Below are 16,682 nucleotides of genomic sequence, written 5' to 3'. Positions count from 1 at the left end.
GCTGCAACTTAAAATCTGAGATTAACATAGCCTTTAAATTTAGACTGCTTAGTTTAATCAAGAAAAAAAGTCCTTTTTTAACTTTCTGGATCATCTTTGGCATTTCTAAAAGTACTAGATCTGCATATACGGAGAGGAAATCAGAGACAGAAAATATTATGGCCCACAATAAAAATTAAAAAAATGCCTTTCACGTGAGCAGCCCATAACAAAACAAAAAAACCACACAAACCCCCCAAACCAAACCAAAATGCCACACTGACAGTTTTAGTAGTTTGGAAGAAGTAGGAATGTTCTAAATTCCTGGTGACAGATTTTAGTCTGCAAACTGGGAAAAATGCAACATGACTTCAGTTGTTATTTCAGCAGAACATCATAATAACAGAGAATAAAATTTAACTCCTACTGTTTTGTGTTGCTGAAGGAAAATTGTTGCCTTTTAGTCTTGTTAATTCTTAAAACGTTAAAAAGGAGTTGAGGCTTGTTTCAAAAATTGGCTACAGAAAAGAAAACCTCAAAGCTTGATTATTGTATGACATTTCTGTTCAAGTGTGACACTTAATAGCAAAATCTATCCCTAAATCAAAGCATACATGTGTTTATCAGGGCCCTAGCTTGATATAACATCCAATATCAATTAATTAATTGATAAAATCCTGATAGCAGTTTCTGATTCTGTGGCACCACCACATCTGGGGTGAAAAATAATAGAATATACAAGACCAAAAGTTCATCCACTGATTTAAGGCCCATACTCAGGACTAAGCTCTGTAGGCCTTCATCTGCCCTGATCTCCATCATGGTAGTGCAAAACAAACCCTTCCTCACTGTCTGTGAAAAAAAAAATGTAGAAAATAAAGTAAGATGCAGAAGGAGAGAAGACCCTGTCCTTGCACAGAAAACAAGTTTTTTTTTTTTGACATTGATATCTCTTAAAAGGAAGAAGGAGGAAGGACTGGCTTTTATTTTGGTCAAGTACCAGACTCATATTGGGAATACACTGTGTGTTTTCAGCATTGCTGTCTGCCAAGGGATGGGACTGAGGGTTGCTCTGAACACAAATAAAATCCCTCAAAAGATCTGTGGACAAGCCCTTCTGCCTGCTCAACTCCCTCATCTCTGTCTACAGCAGAGTAGGAGCTGTCATCCCAGTATATATTTAAATACATAAATCTATTTTGAAGTTATGCAAGTACTTCACATAGATTATCTATGAAGCAGTAGAAACCAATTAGATGTAAGCAACTAAAGCAAAGAAGGAAGAGAACAATTGTGCCACTGGGAACTCACCAGGAAAGTGACAATGTATTAACAGCTTAAAAAAATTCACACTTTTCAGCAAACCTCACAGAGTGCTTTAAACCACTCATTTTCTCAGGCTTTAAGAACAGCAACAACAACAAAAAGGGATAGGTGCATATTTTCTATGGAATTTCCCCATCACTTTACCTCCTTCCTCAGGCAAACTGTTAAAGCTACATGTGAAATTGTACTCCAGTCCCACACAGTTGCCTGTGCAAACTACTGCTCTGTAGCTCTAAGGAAGTGCGATTCCAAATGCAATCAGATACCACCACGCTAGTCAGCTCCCGTATTTTGCACAGTCATGAGACAGCTTTGCCTCAGAGGATGCCACTTTGTGTTGTTCTTTCTCTGATTCTCACAGTGCCAACAGCCATGCTCAGCATCACACTCCCAGACACAGCTTTTGGCAAAAATTCATGTCACCATGAAGCTTAGTCCCATGTTGCTGTTTTGATTCCCTTAGTCCTGCGCAGATCAAACCTCTGTCATGGTGAGAGGCTGGCAGGACTATGAACCTGTCAGGAATTATCCTGACAGCTTTCCTGTGAAACTAACACGGCTGAGGTCATGCTTCAGGGAGCAAATCCGTCACTGACACCCTCTCTGCAGTGGGATCAGGCCATGGATGTGCTGCCTTTGGTGGAAGCCTGCCTGCAGGAGGCAGGAAGAGGCTGTTTCAGAGGACCACTTAATTCCTGAACTAGAGATTTCTGGGGCAGGGAAAAAAATAATATTTATATGTATATACACACACATACAAATATATATATAAATGGCCATTTTTTATATTAAAAAAAAGAGTGAGAGCAACTTTTTATATGCGACAAGAGGGAATAGCTTTAAACTAAAAGTGAATAAATTTAGATTCTATGTTAGAAACTGATTCTTGACTGTGAAGATGGTGAGGCAATGATACAGGTTGCCCAGAGAAGCTGTGACTGCCCCATCCCTGGAAGTGTTCAAGGCCTGGTTGGATGAGGCTTTGAGAATCTTATCTGGTGGAAGTTGTCCCTACCCATGGTAGGGGGGTGAAACCAGATGATTTTAAAGTCGCTTCCAATCCAAACCACTCCAGGATTCTACGACTTTTATGTTTTTTGCATCCGGCCAGAGAGGGTTCATGCTTCAGTCAAATGACTGCAGTTTCCTCTCTAAGGCTGATGACGATAAATATGATCTTCCTTCAGTGGGATGGCAAATGGAAAAGCTGATAGAATAAAAACCCAGAATACTGTGCTGTCATCAATCTCCTGGTGGAGCCCAAGAAGAAGAACATAGTCAGCAGTAGGAGTTCATGTTCAACCATGATGAGCTCTCACCAGACAGAGGACAAACTTATTCAGGTTTACCTTTCTTTGCTGAAAGAAAAAAAAGCAACAATAAAAGTGCAAGGGGTCATGCTGTAGCTAGGGGCACCACCACCCACTCTTTAAAGACCTTGGAACACATCTCATGGCTTGGCAAGGAGTATTAGCATGCTTAAGGCACTCTTGTGTGATGTTTTGAGTGTGCTAACACAGAGCAGACACCTCAAGATGCCAAAAGATATCCACAAAACACTGAATGCTCCTGAGACATTACAGATCACTGAGAAACCTGAAAAAGTGTTTCAGATTGTATTGAAATGAAGTAGTTTGGTTGTGTCCATGTCACTTCCGGAGATGTTCTCTTATACAGAATGCTTCAAAGATTTATTCCAAGGTGATGAGCATTGCTACTGTACTTGTATGTAGGGGACACATGATCTATTTCACATGGAATGGTTTTGAAAGAAATAAAATTACAGACGTATTGCCAACTGCTTCACCTATAAGATCATTACACACATTGTGTTCAACATCATAACATGCAGTATCTGTTCCTAATCTCACACAGTCACCCTGTGCATACTGTGCACATCAACAACAAGCAGAAACAGCACCAAGGTGTCAGGATTAGGGTGGGCAGACACGCATAAACAGGGCTCTAAATTTTCTGCCTAACAAAGTCAGGGTTGGTAGAGAGAGAGGTCTAGAATAGCTACATAATGCTTTAATTCTCCTACCACTGCAGGGCCATATGGACAACCCAAAAATATTTGGCAGAGCACTTCCACAGCAAAATTCTTCCTCTGGCTTTGTTCTACTTCTCAGACAGTCTATGGGTTCTGAATTTTTACTTTTTTTCAGTTGGAGGGCTAGCCTCTTAAAATTTGATTTTTCCATCCAAGCCATTTCCTCAGTATAATTCTGCCTCATAGATCTTCTTTCATATTTTTTTCAGATACTATATAGTATATTTCCAAACTCTTCTTCCACCCCTCTCTCATGAACTCCATTACAAATTTTGCTCATATATCCAGAGGAGAGAAAAGTTGTCAGCTTTTCCTTCCCTTCCACAATACACCAAAGAGCTACAGCAGTCTTTCAGCCATTGTGCAGTTCAAATGCTGATTGTTCTGGCACAGTGGTTTCCAAAAAACTTCAGTATCTGATTATGGTATAAACTGAAACTGCTTCTGACAAGTTCAGCTTATCTCTGACAACTAATGAAAGTTTACAAAACCGAGTAAGAGTTTCAAGATAGAAAACAAATACTGTTTTTACTCCCTACAAATTCAGTAAGAATCTTTTAAATATAGAAGTTTAGTTGTTAGATAGCAGATTTTTGTTCTGGAATAACCAGCTTCCCTGGTGTATGACAGATATTGAAGTACTCATGGATCTAACAGCTTGTGTGAGCACAGGTCCATTTATAGGAGATTGTTCATTAACCGAACTTTCTGTCTACAGAAGTCTGTGTTATTCGTATGTGCTCACCAAATGCAAACATTTTAATCTGAGGATTGCTCATCAACACTTTGCTTTGGCTTGTTATTTGTGAGATCACAACTTTCAAATAAAATATTAATCAATGTTTAATTCATAAACACACTAATACTGGCACATTATTTGGGGGGTTTTTTTGCAAATATAATAAATCTTTCAGTTTGAGAAAATAGTAATGTTTACTAGCATCAATACCATAAATGTGGTCCATGCATATAGTAACAAAATAAAGGTTTCAGCCATGTGAAGAGTGTCATGATTGCAATCATTTGACCAGCTGTATGTGAAATTTATCTATAATTCTATGCTAACCACATTCAAGTAAGACTTTGCTCCTATTTAAGTCATTAATAAAACTGTTCTACTGGCTCAGATCAGGCCCTGAAATCTTGCAGTTGTTTACTCAGTCAGTTATAAAGCCAATATGCTGCAGTCCTGCCACAGTAAGTGATGTCCGGCCACCTCAGGATCCACTACTACATATACACACATTAAACATGCATATGCAGTTAACCTTGTAAATGAAGCTTTTCAATACAACTGAGTGACATATCTGATTTTAAAAAAAAAAAAAAGAAGAAAGAGATACACTGACTCATGAGCAGCTTATTTAATTTGGTTATTAATGGCCTTGTGTTTGACTGAGTGATTATTTCCTATCACGCTGTGAGTTAATTTCCTGCAGTAATAAAAAGAATTCTTGGAAGATTTCTTAATAACTATTAATCTTTCTTTTTTTCTTTTTTTTTTTTTTTTATTTTAGGAAAAAAAACTCAAAACCCCTGTGCTCTGAGATTTCAACTAGTCTAAAAATTATATTCCTCGTATTTGAGCTATTTTTTTACATGTAGTACAATATTTTAATTTCAAAAAACTACACACAAAACATGTAGAATGTGATAATTGAGTGAACAGTATGTGTCCAACAGATCTGCCTGCAAAGCAATTTCACTACATATATATATACATATATATTCAGGTATACATACACACTATATATATTATATATATAAATGTAAAGCCTTCCTAAATCTTCGTTCGCAAAGCCTAGCCATGAAATGTAAAACAAAAAGAAATCACTATTAAAAATTTCAATTCACTTATTCTAAAGTTGAATAGACTGGTGTAAGTGTATACTGTTTTAATTGGGGCATAACTGTTCCAACACAGCTATCAGACAGTAAGAAGAATTTTGTTGTAGTGGAAGCTCACCGTAAGCACAGTATCACAGCCTACCATCCAAGGCTAAGAAGAAAAATATCATTGTGTCCTCATTTAGTATTTATTTATTTAACACAAAGTATGGGACAGTGCAGGGGAAAAAGCCAAGCAAAGAATCCTCAAATGAACAACATCAAGTAGCTAAAATTTCCTTTCTTTCATTTTGTTAAAGTAAGAATCAAATAAATCAAAGACAAGCAAAGGCAGAATCATAGAATCCTAGACTGGTTTTGGTTAGAAGGGACCTTTAAAAGTCATCTAGTTCATCCCTAATGAACAGGGACATCTTCAACTACATCAGGTTGAATTCCTCTGCTAATCCTTCTTTTGGATCAAACCACTACTTGGATAAACATAACCATTTTCTACATCACTCACATAGCGGGATGTTAAACTGTAAGAAGCAACACTTCACAGTAGCTGAATTTACAACTTTCTTCAGACTTCTTTTTTATTTTGTTCATTAAGCCTAGCTGAATTCTTCAGATATCTTCCTCTAGTACAGAAAACTGAGCTGTGTCTCAAGATTCTAAACAGCAGTCACATTTCCATTTCTGGCTCTAGCAAAGTTAAATTTTATCCCTCCCATGGCATTTTTAGCTGGGGGGAACTGTTCTTTCTTACCATGTCCAACTGATGAACTTATCAGAAATATAAAGCAATTTGTTCACCTGAAGCTGGGGCCTTTTTTTTTTTTTTTAAAACCTGGATTTTTATATTGAATCTGATGCCAGAAAAATAAGGAAAATACATCCCTTTAGAAGAAAAAAAAAGTGATTCACTGCAGGCTCTGCTCAACGAGAAGGAAAGCTGGATACACATGTTTTTTAAGCTTCTTTTTTACATTGTTCTCCAAACTCACATTTTACTGCTATCTAACTTAGAAAACCATTTCTTCAGGCCACATATCTCCAGAAGCTGCCTTCTTACATAAATTCACTCACATGGTCTATTTACTGCAAATTCCCAGAGCAGAACGCTGCTAAATTCCAAATGCCATCAGAAAAAAACGCACTAAGATAGAGCTACACACGGTATCTTCAGCCCCTCAGAGATATCCCTTTGTCTCCAGAGGCAAGGGGAAGTCTTCTTCTCACTCACTCTAAATTTTAATGAAAACATTTTAAATCATCTGCTAACATTATTAAACATGGAGTAGCATTAAATATTTTTGCTATACACACACACACAGATGCACATTTTGGTTTTTTGTTAAGCTGCTTTTGCATCCCAGGCCCCCAGAGCTTTAATCCCTGCTTGTCTGAGAGGTCTGGATCAGAGCTGTCATGAAGTCTTAAAGCATCCTGTGGCCACACTGGTGGATCACTTCACTCTTGCCTGTTTCACTGGCCAGCACGGACGTTAACTGAGGTATTTCCACAGACATCAGCATGTAAGGACAGGACTAACCTAAGAGATTTCCTAAGATGGACTCACTCCTTTGATCAAACAGGTCCTTGGGTACCTGGAGCATCAGATGCAGGTGCAGGGAGGCAACTGGACCTGTGACAGGTCAAGATGAAGACCAGTGCCCATTTTTCCCTTGAGCTTGGAAACATTTGCCTAACAAGTAGTTTGCACAAGCTCGTGAGAACTCCCTAGGTAAACTGCTCTTTTGCTCCCTCCCATGTGTGTATGTGGTCTGAGAGCTTTATTGCCCCAGTGTGCATTTTTTTCAGGCTCATGACCACAGCTTCTGCAGTTTGAAATGCAAAGGTGAACCTGCAATTGCAATGACATGGATTGCACTTCTAGTCTAGATGTAAAAACTAGATGGAAAAAGTGCTTTCACCTTCTCCAACACCAAAGTCAAGTAAGGTCTTACTAAGGGTTTATAGATAGGTGTTGTTTCTAGATGTTGTGAAATTTTGATAAGAAGAGTTGACTTAACTCTTGCAAATATGAAATGGAAAGCTCCTCCTCAGCCCAAGTGTTTTTCTAAAAGGGACTGAACATTATAGAGAGGGAAATTATTTCTAGATAAATAGAACATATCCTGTTACTACTAATGGGAAAATGAACAGTGACCCAATAAATAATAATGTCAGATAGAAGCTTGTCTTGACCCAGAGAGCCATGAGGAAAAATGCAGAGAATATAAATATTCATTAAACTCTATAAATATTATTAAGATTGTCTTTAAGTAGTAACAATCTAGTTAAACACTTTCCTCTCACACTTTTCCTTCCTAGAAGATCAAAGTTTTTTCTCCCTTTAGAGCAAATTTAGTCTTTACTTTTTTATATGAATGTTGCACATCATGCTGATAATTAGAATAGCAAGGAAGTACTCAATAAACAATGCTCTGAAACAACTTTTTCCAGAAATATTTTTTGTTATTCTTCTCTATGTTTTGTATTTGTTCTGTTTTCTTTCCTTAAAATGTCTAAACAACATATACATTCCTGGAAAGTATTTATACTTTTCTTTTACGCAGTTCCTCCTTTTAAGTGTTTTGCTCTTGACTTGAGTTTCCCAGGGCTAGAATGCCAGCCTTCCTGCAGCACCCGCCGTGGTGTTTACACAAACACAGTCAGACACATCTCAGCCACTGCATCACTGTTTTGGCTGCAGTAGATGAATTTTAATGCTCATTCACATATACCCAAGGTTTAGACCACTCAGTTCATTTCTCTGAAGATCTTGCTTAGTGACACAATCTTCCTCAAGGATGACTTCCCAAGCGTGGGAGACACTTTATCTGGTTACCAGCCCTGGATAATCTTATTACTTTCTGTTCTAGGTTTAGTTTTCATGCTAACTAAGGTGAGCCCTTAACTTAGCATTGTAAGATGGTCAACCTTTTTACTCAGCAGTGGTGAGGCTGCATTTCAAATCCTGTGTTCAGTTTTTGGCCCCACACTACAAGAAGAACATTGAGGGGCTGGACTGTGTCCCAGAGAAGGACAGTGGAGTTGGGGAAGGGTCTGGAGCACAACTCTGATGAGGAAAACTGAGGAAGCTGGGCTTGTTTAGCTGGAAGAAAAGGAGGCTCAGGGGACACCTTCTTTATTTTTACAGTTACCTGAAAGGAGGCTGTACTCAGGTGAGAGTTGGTCTCTGCTCCCAAGTAACAAATGATAAGACAAGAGGAAATGGCCTTAAGTTGTGCCTGGGGACATTTGGTTGGAGATCAGGAAAAATGTGTTCACTGAAATTGTCAAGCCCTGGAACAGGCTGTCCAGGGCAGTGGTGGAGTCGCTGTCCCAGGAGGGATATGAAAGGCATGTGGATGTAGCATTTGAGGACATGGGTTTGTGGTGGACTTGGGAGTGCTGGGCTAATGGCTGGACTTGATAATCTTTGCCAACCTAAATGACTCTATGAATCCATAATTCTGTGATTTGGAAGTTGTCTCCATTTTTTGTCATAACACACATATCAAGCTCCTGAACTACCCCAGGAAGTACTTCAGGGCACCTTCAAAGACATGGCACTCAAGTGTTTCCAGAAGAGGGAGTGGGAACCCAAAGGGTTTGTCCAGTGTTTTGAGGATCACATAAAAGGTCCTTCTAAATCCCAGCCCTTTCTACGTCCTTTCTAAGTTGACCAGGGTCATTCTATGATTCCATTCTGTGGAATCATAGAATACTCCCTGTTGTGAATATCCGCAGCTTTAGGAGTTCAGAGATGGTGATTTCCCACCACTAACTCTTAAAAAAAATGAGAGCAAAGCAGTGAAGAAGCACTGCCAGAAAGCAGATAATTGAGAGCAAAGAAAAGAGAAGAAACACCAACACATGTCTGCAGTGGCTTCAGAAAGATGAGTTTGGGAACATTAATGAAAATATTAGTTGTTATTATTGGGCTAAAATATAGGACTTCTGGTTAGCCCTGATTTATGACACACCTAACATTGGTGGAATGGTTGAAATTGATTATTACTTTACATGGTCTTTTACAGTCCTGAAGGCAGCAGTCACATTATCAGATTGTTCCACTTGGTATATTTTACTGAAATCAAGTGCATTAAAATACTTTTGAGATTACAAATTATTTACTGATTAATAGGTCTAAGCAGCTTCTTGAATTACAGTTTACAAATTGTTTTAAATTACTTAACCATTCTTTGGCATCTTGCTGTTTGTTTTCCAAAGTGTGGCAGAAAAGAGGTGAAGGTACACAGTACAGTTATGATTTATTAGTTTATACTGTGGAAGGGTTACAGCCTTCTCGGCAAGACTTTACTTTCCTAGTGGCTTGAAAAAAGCTATTAGGCAATGACTAACATTGTTATAGCTGTAATTTAACATGATTAAATGGTTGTATTTTAATTGGCAGTGGGTGGTACAGTTTGGGAAACATGACTATCTTAATTACTAAAGTGATGGGTGTCTTGGAAAGGCTAATTGAGGCAGGTAGGAACTTTTAATAATTTTGTTTCAGTGTGGAGATTGGATAGATGCAGATATTGGATTGATTCTTTCAATGTGAAAATTCACCATGTGACATTATTAATATTTTAGCTAGGGAAAAATAAGTTAAAATAATTTTGATTCACACATTTCAAACTAGCATGAATATTAACCCTTAATCATACATCTACTAGCATGCATGGTGTGCTTTACACAGATTTATCCCTAACGTTACTGAGACTTCAAAGAATTGGTAACAGAGCCCATATTCCTGGAAAGATCAATATGACCTAATTCAGTATCAGTTTGGTTGCTTTTATTGGCTTTCTTCGATCAAAACAAGTTAGTCATCTTCATGTCCATCAGGCAGCTGCTCTCAATAAAATCCTCAAAGAGGAGCATTGTAGCAGAGAAGAGTAGAAGAGCAGAGCAGCACCTTGCTGAAATCCTAGAGGAGTCATGCTGTCCTGCAACAGGGTAGCATGAGGGACTGTCAATATGTCTTGTTCCCCACCATCATCATCATCTCCCTGCCGCACCCTGAACCTTCCCTGCCCACCTGATGCTGGTGCAAAGTAAAAAATCTGCAGGCAAATGGAAACTGCAACCAAGTGTCACATGGAATGCTTGTACAGTTAATTTGGTATGACTCCTGTGCACTTAATTTGGTATTATGGTCCTATGCTGGAAGGATGGACTCGATGACCCCTGTGGGTCCCTTCCAACTTAGCATATTTTGTGACTCTGTGAATCTGTGAATTCTGGCTAAAACTCATTAGATATATATGGAAGGCACACATTCAGTTCTTTTGGGTTGTTTGTTTTGCAAACTAGTGATTGAATATTCAGGCTGCTTTCTGTGAGAAAAAGCATTCACTTTCAGGCAAATATGTGTGCATAGATAACCTCACCCTTCCCATTCAATCTCAAAGTCCAAACAAACTATATTATCTCCAAGCAAAATATAACCTTGACCTTTAGATGATCTTAAAAACATTGTATTTGTGTAGGATGGCACTCAGCAGTATTCCATGCTACTACTACTGGTAATCCAAATTGTAATTTGCATTACATATTTTAATTACATATTGTAATGCAAACCCATAGGTTTGTATTATTGATAATTTTTACAATTTTTATACAAACTGACAAAACCAATACTCTGAAATTATTGCCTTAATAAGGCAAAGCTTAAGTGCTTTGAAACTTAAGAAAAATAGTATCTCTGGAAAATCATCCACAGACTTGCTGTCCAGCATATATCATAGAGCCCACATACCTTCTTTGTAGCCAAAGCTCTCTTCAGCTCAAAGGAAAGCTCGTGAGCACTGAAAAGTGCTTTAAAAGTGGACAACACTAGCAACATGTCCTGTAGAAAACCAAAGAAAGGAAACCAAAGTGAAGCAGGGAACCATGTGGTCACAGACTTTCTGCTCCAAACTGGAAAGACTGAAACACAACTTGCAGTCTGGCTCTCTCCAACCCTCATCACGTTCCTGGAAAACAGTTAAAGATCAGTCCAGAAAAACAGGCCTGAAACAGCCTCTCAGAATCAAACAGAGCTATTTTTATAGCCTCAGAGACAAATTAACTAAACAGCCAGGGATGACCCTTGTAGCAGCAGACATTAAACCACCTTTATGTGACATGTAATCTGGCTGAGCGAAGGTCCTGCTTATAAGGAAGACAGATTTTGCTAATCCTGGGCTGCGGGCTGTGCTGCTGTGGACACAGGTGTTGTGGAATTCAGTAAGGGCTCCTGGTAGCCTTGGTACGGGCAAAAGCTGAGACCTGAAAAGATCCTCAGACACCAATGAGCTAGATTGCTCTCCCTTCCTTATCTGCTGGGCCACAAAAGTCCAGACCCAGAGCTTCCTGAGTCTTCTCTTTCTCGTGTTGTGCAAGACGAGATTCCAAAGCTCTTCCTAACATGCTGGTCATATGCATGCCCTGGGGGTCCAGCCAATGAGCAGCTTTTCTTCCAGAACATAGCTGGAACTTGTATGAACCATGAGACTGCACACATGGAGGACATAAAGGGGTATTTCATCAGGTGCAACTAGTTCTTCACGCTCTCCAACCTCAAGACACCTGAAGCATGGGGCACCGCAATGCTTCAACTCATCCCACCCAAACCTGCAAGCTCTATGGCAGAAACAGTCCTCTGGAAGAAGATCATCCCTATTGCTAAGATAAATGCCTGAAGGCTGGGAGAGAGGGAAGTTCCAAGTTGTCACCAGGGCATTGCCCAAAACTGTAATTGTGGCTACATAGGAAATCAAGAATCTGGGAAAAGGAGGCAAGAATTACACACACTGATGCTGAGACACTGCATGGGATGGCAGGTGGGCAAGTAAGAGCTTGAAGCTCTTGTGTTACAGCTCAAGGGCTGTGAGTGAGCTACATCTACCATCCACATCTGGGTTGCCAGCGCAGGTGGCACTTCTGCTTATCAGGTTCCTCTAAGCTAAGGCATACTCTGCTCTCCTCTGGAAGAGGGACATCTGCCAGGTGTCATATCCCAAGAAAGGGACTTTTTACAAGTGTATATAGTGATAGGACAGAGAAGAATAGCTTTAAGATGAAGAAGAGTAGATTGAGATTACATACTAGGAAGAAATTCTTTACTGTGAGGGTGAGGCACTGGAACAGGTTGCCCAGAGAAGGTGTTGCTGCCCTATCCCTGGAAGTGTTCAAGGCCAGATTGGATGAGACTTATTGAAAACAGGCCTAGTGGAAGGTGTCCCTGCTCAGGGCAGGGGTGTTGGAACCACATGACCTTTAAGGTCCCTTCCAACCCAAACCATTCTGCTATTCTGTGATTCCACGTTTGGAAGCAAGTGTGTGCCAGTCCACAGGATGGCAGGCAGATGACCGAGCACTAGCTCACGTATTAATGTACATGGGCAGTCACAATGGGGCAGTGTTTTTAAAACCAACATGGCAATCATTGTATTTCTTTACATTTGTTGAGATTGTGCCCCAGTTTTACTCTGAACTAAGGAACGCTGTATTCCAGGTTTCTATGGGAAATCTGGAGATCCAGTTTTTCCACCTGCAAACCAAAAATAACCTTTATGTTCACAACACAAGTCAGTTAACAACAGAGTTTTTTGCCTGTAAATTCAAAACATAAATTCCAATCAGAGAATTCTGATGTTTAGAACTATTGTGTGAGAAGCTGCTAGATCAGGATCTGCAGTATATTGGTCACTGCTGACTGTATCCTGCCAGTACAAACGAAAACAGTCACCCTAGGCATAATCTTGCAGCTGTTAATAGCAAGCTAAGACAATGACTCCCACTGTCATGAATTTGTTTTCCATCTATCCACTTTTGGCCTAGAAGCGATCTTAACAGGAAGACACCCTTCTTTTTCACATCTGATAGACTTAAATATCCCCCATTCCTTTCCTCTGTATTCTTTCTATAGAACAGTAGACATGCAAACATCCCATTTTCAAATCTCCTCTCCCAAATCCTAGAAGCATTATTTATTTAAAGGCTTATTTATTTATTTAAGTTTAAGACTAATTCGTAAGATACAGAGCTGCTCACAACGTAGAAGCTGTTTCTGTCCAAAACAAGGAATTAATCATGCCTTTATTCCTCTGTCTCCCAGGAAAACTAGAAATAATGGACCTAATTTTGAGCAAAGCATGTGTTGCCACCACTAATATAAAATTCATGTAAGACAAAAGACAAATATAAAACTCACATAAGACAAAAAGAAAAAAAGGGCTTTAATTAGTTTAAAAGCAACTACTTTCCTTCTAGAGCAGAGATCAGATAAAAATAAATAACAAGTGGCTAAATTAGAGTGAATGAATTCTGAACCCTTGTGGTCTACAGGCACTAACTTCATGTTTTATGGTCTAGGTGTTAACTTACTTTCTATGATACGTAAAACACTACTTTTTGTCAGCTAGTACTTCTGGAAAAAATAAAGAGATTAATTCTAACTATTTCTGAGGGTATAGAAGCAGGGAACACATGAATAAAAATGCACATTCTGTTTCTTTGCTAATTCACAGTTTCAGAAAAGTATGATGTGGGAGAATTCCCAAGATTATGAATCCTGGAAAGAATGACTTTAGAAACGGGTCTGTCACAGTGGCAACCCCCTGGAATCGAGAGGAGTGAAAAAGCAGCAACGATTCCCATTTTTTGTTGTACAGTTTTCCCTTGGTCTATGTAACCACATGGTCCTCCCCCACTCGACATCATATTGTCTCCCCTCCCCGAACGTGGTCCCCACCTCTACACAAGCAGGATTGGTCATCTCCCCAGTCCCGAGCCTCTTATGGGACCTCAGTCCTCCTGTATCCTTCATTGGTTAGCAGAGCCCTCAGGTCCTTTCCCCTGGACCTTGGCCTAATCATGTTCCTCCCCCCGAGACCTTATAAGCCGCGGGAGTTTCCAATAGAGGACTTTTCACCCTGGAATCCAGAGAAGAGACTCAGTCGCTCTCTCCTCCTGCCAAAGGAGGACTGGGCAACTGAGACTCTCTCCAAGAAACTGCGAGTGAGGAGTAGAACCTCACCAATTCTGTTACTATGACATGTAAATCATGTTAGCTTCAGTTTTATGAGGAGGAGAAAACCTTAACATCTGCAATAAAAGATTGTTTTCATGAACATTCAAGGCTCCTTTTCTGAGTTAGGAAAACAAATTTTTCCATTTACTTTCTCCTCTAGAGCATGCTACTTTCAAAAACAAGGTCTGTATCCCGGGGGTTGGATGGCTAACTGTGTATACTGGCTCCAAGGATTTAGATGTCCATCTCCTGAGGCTACACAGGGTTCTTTTCTATGCTCTGAGGATTATTTTTACTATTAATCTCACAATGTTTCTAATGGGCCATTCCATTACAAGTTACAAGGCTTGTTAGTAACCATCTGGCATTTGCCCTGCTTGTTCTTGGGCTGTGTCCTGCAGCAGAGCATGATTTTTGACGTGGGCAAGTTGTTTCCAGCTGGTCACAACAGTGGTCCACACCACTGCTGTAGGTCAGACCTTATCCTAATCCTTAGTCCACAATAAAAACAGAATTTGAGGCATTCTAATCCCAATCCTTAGTCCACTAAAGACCAGGATTAGAGGTCTTCTAATATGCAACAGAGGGCTTCTGTCAGCATTGAATTTAAGGAGTAAATATACTCTTAACTCTGTAAAGCCCCTTACCTCTGCGAAGTAAAATCATTCGTATTAAATCTGGCTCTCAAGATGGAAGAATCTAAAAGCTGTAGGCACGTGCTTCTCAGAGGAAGATCACAGTGCATGCCTTCGGTACTCTGGATCATCACACAGTGCTGCATCAGAAGGCAGAGCATCACGCTGCAGGAACAGTGGGAAGCAACTGAGTGATTGAAAACAAGAAAAAATGGAGATGAGGAAGCACTCAGAAGTTTATCTTCTTTGCTTATGCTCCTGAGCTGCAATTTTTACTGCTCCACAGGTGAGCATAGATGTCCCAAAACTTGCAGGAAGTCCCATTTAAAATGGGATTTATTAAATGTACAAGAGACAACAGCTGAATACAGGATCCACATGGGTGGAGATATATCAACCAGTGAACTACGTATTTTGCTACCTGAATAGCCAAAACAGGCATGTCCAACTAGAAGGATGGTCTCAAGTGTATTTTGCTGTATTTTGTATGTGAGTCCTTAGGACCTTACCCAGTAGAAGGTACAAAACCTACTATTTGCAGAACAAAAAAGAATTAGAAGGAAACTGGTTTCTTCTTACAAGACAGAAAAACAGAAGATTCATATTTGGCATTATGTCCTTACAATGGCCTGGAACGAAAAAGTGAAAAATAAGTTTCTCTGGGAAGGAATGTGGGTCCCCAGCAGCAACTGAGGTGCTGGTTGAGCAGGAGATCAGGGAGAAAGGTCACTTCTTCAGCAGAAGAAATTCAGCTGGTGGGGCATTTTTAGATTTCTGCTGCAAGAAGCATTACAAATAATATCTGTGACATGGAGAACAGACTCAAACAGGGCTCATTTTTCATCTGAAACATCAGAGATCCGTTTGAGTGTAGATGGTGCTTGTGTGCCACAACAGAGGAGGGGAGCTACTCGGGTCATCCTCCTACATGCACTTGGTGAAACAACTCACTATTTTCACTTTGTCATGATGCATCAAGAATTCTGAGCAAAGTTTGGCCATTCTTTTCCTTCTGCCCTGTCCCAGTCTCTAGGACATACTGTTCTCCTAAACCAAAAAGAATTATGGTCCTGCATGCACATCAAGCAGGAATCCATCCATCTGGTCCTTGCCAGATGGTAATTTTTTGTGTTTGCTTCTCTGCTTCCACATGATGGGGAACAGACAGACCTGAAGCAGCAGTGTCATGGTAGGTCCTGCCCAGATGGGCTGCAGGTTGTGTACCACATACCTGTGGGCTGTGTGAGGCTAAGAGCAAAGAGAGATTTCGGGCATTCCCTTTCCTTGCCCCCTTTTGACAACTGTATATCCTATGCCTGAACATGTGGCTCTTTCCAGTTAGGAGACTAGGAAATCACGTGCTTAACTTCAGTTTGGGAATTGTAAAGAAGAAGCCAAGAAGTTTCTTGGGAAATCTGTTTCATAACCTGGGCCACAGTGTTTTAGCTGTCAAACAGAATTCATTCTTATTATATATATATATATTTGTATCCCATAATTATTTTCTGTCTGTGTATACACGATTACATTTACTTGTGCATAAAGAGTAAAGCTATGCTGACAATGACAGCTTTTGGAAGTTAGAGGTTCTCAGGATAAAATCACTGTGCGCACAGATCGGGGTACCACGGAACAGGCATGACCACACCATCTTGACAGTCTGCTTGCTGAGTTGGGGAAAAACCTCACAGCACCAGTAAAAACCCTTTTCTGAACTTTTTCTGAACTAGCCAATGTTATGAGACATAGGTATTTATATTTTTCTCCAAATCCTGTCTATTTGTAAAAATGCTGTCACTACATGAACGCAACTTTGACTTGG

The sequence above is a fragment of the Lepidothrix coronata genome, unplaced genomic scaffold (genome assembly GCF_001604755.1).
Source record: "Lepidothrix coronata isolate B3197 unplaced genomic scaffold, Lepidothrix_coronata-1.0 Scaffold37, whole genome shotgun sequence".
Taxonomy (NCBI): domain Eukaryota; kingdom Metazoa; phylum Chordata; class Aves; order Passeriformes; family Pipridae; genus Lepidothrix; species Lepidothrix coronata.
The sequence above is the reverse complement of the archived record's forward strand: the minus strand, read 5'-3'. Positions refer to the sequence as shown.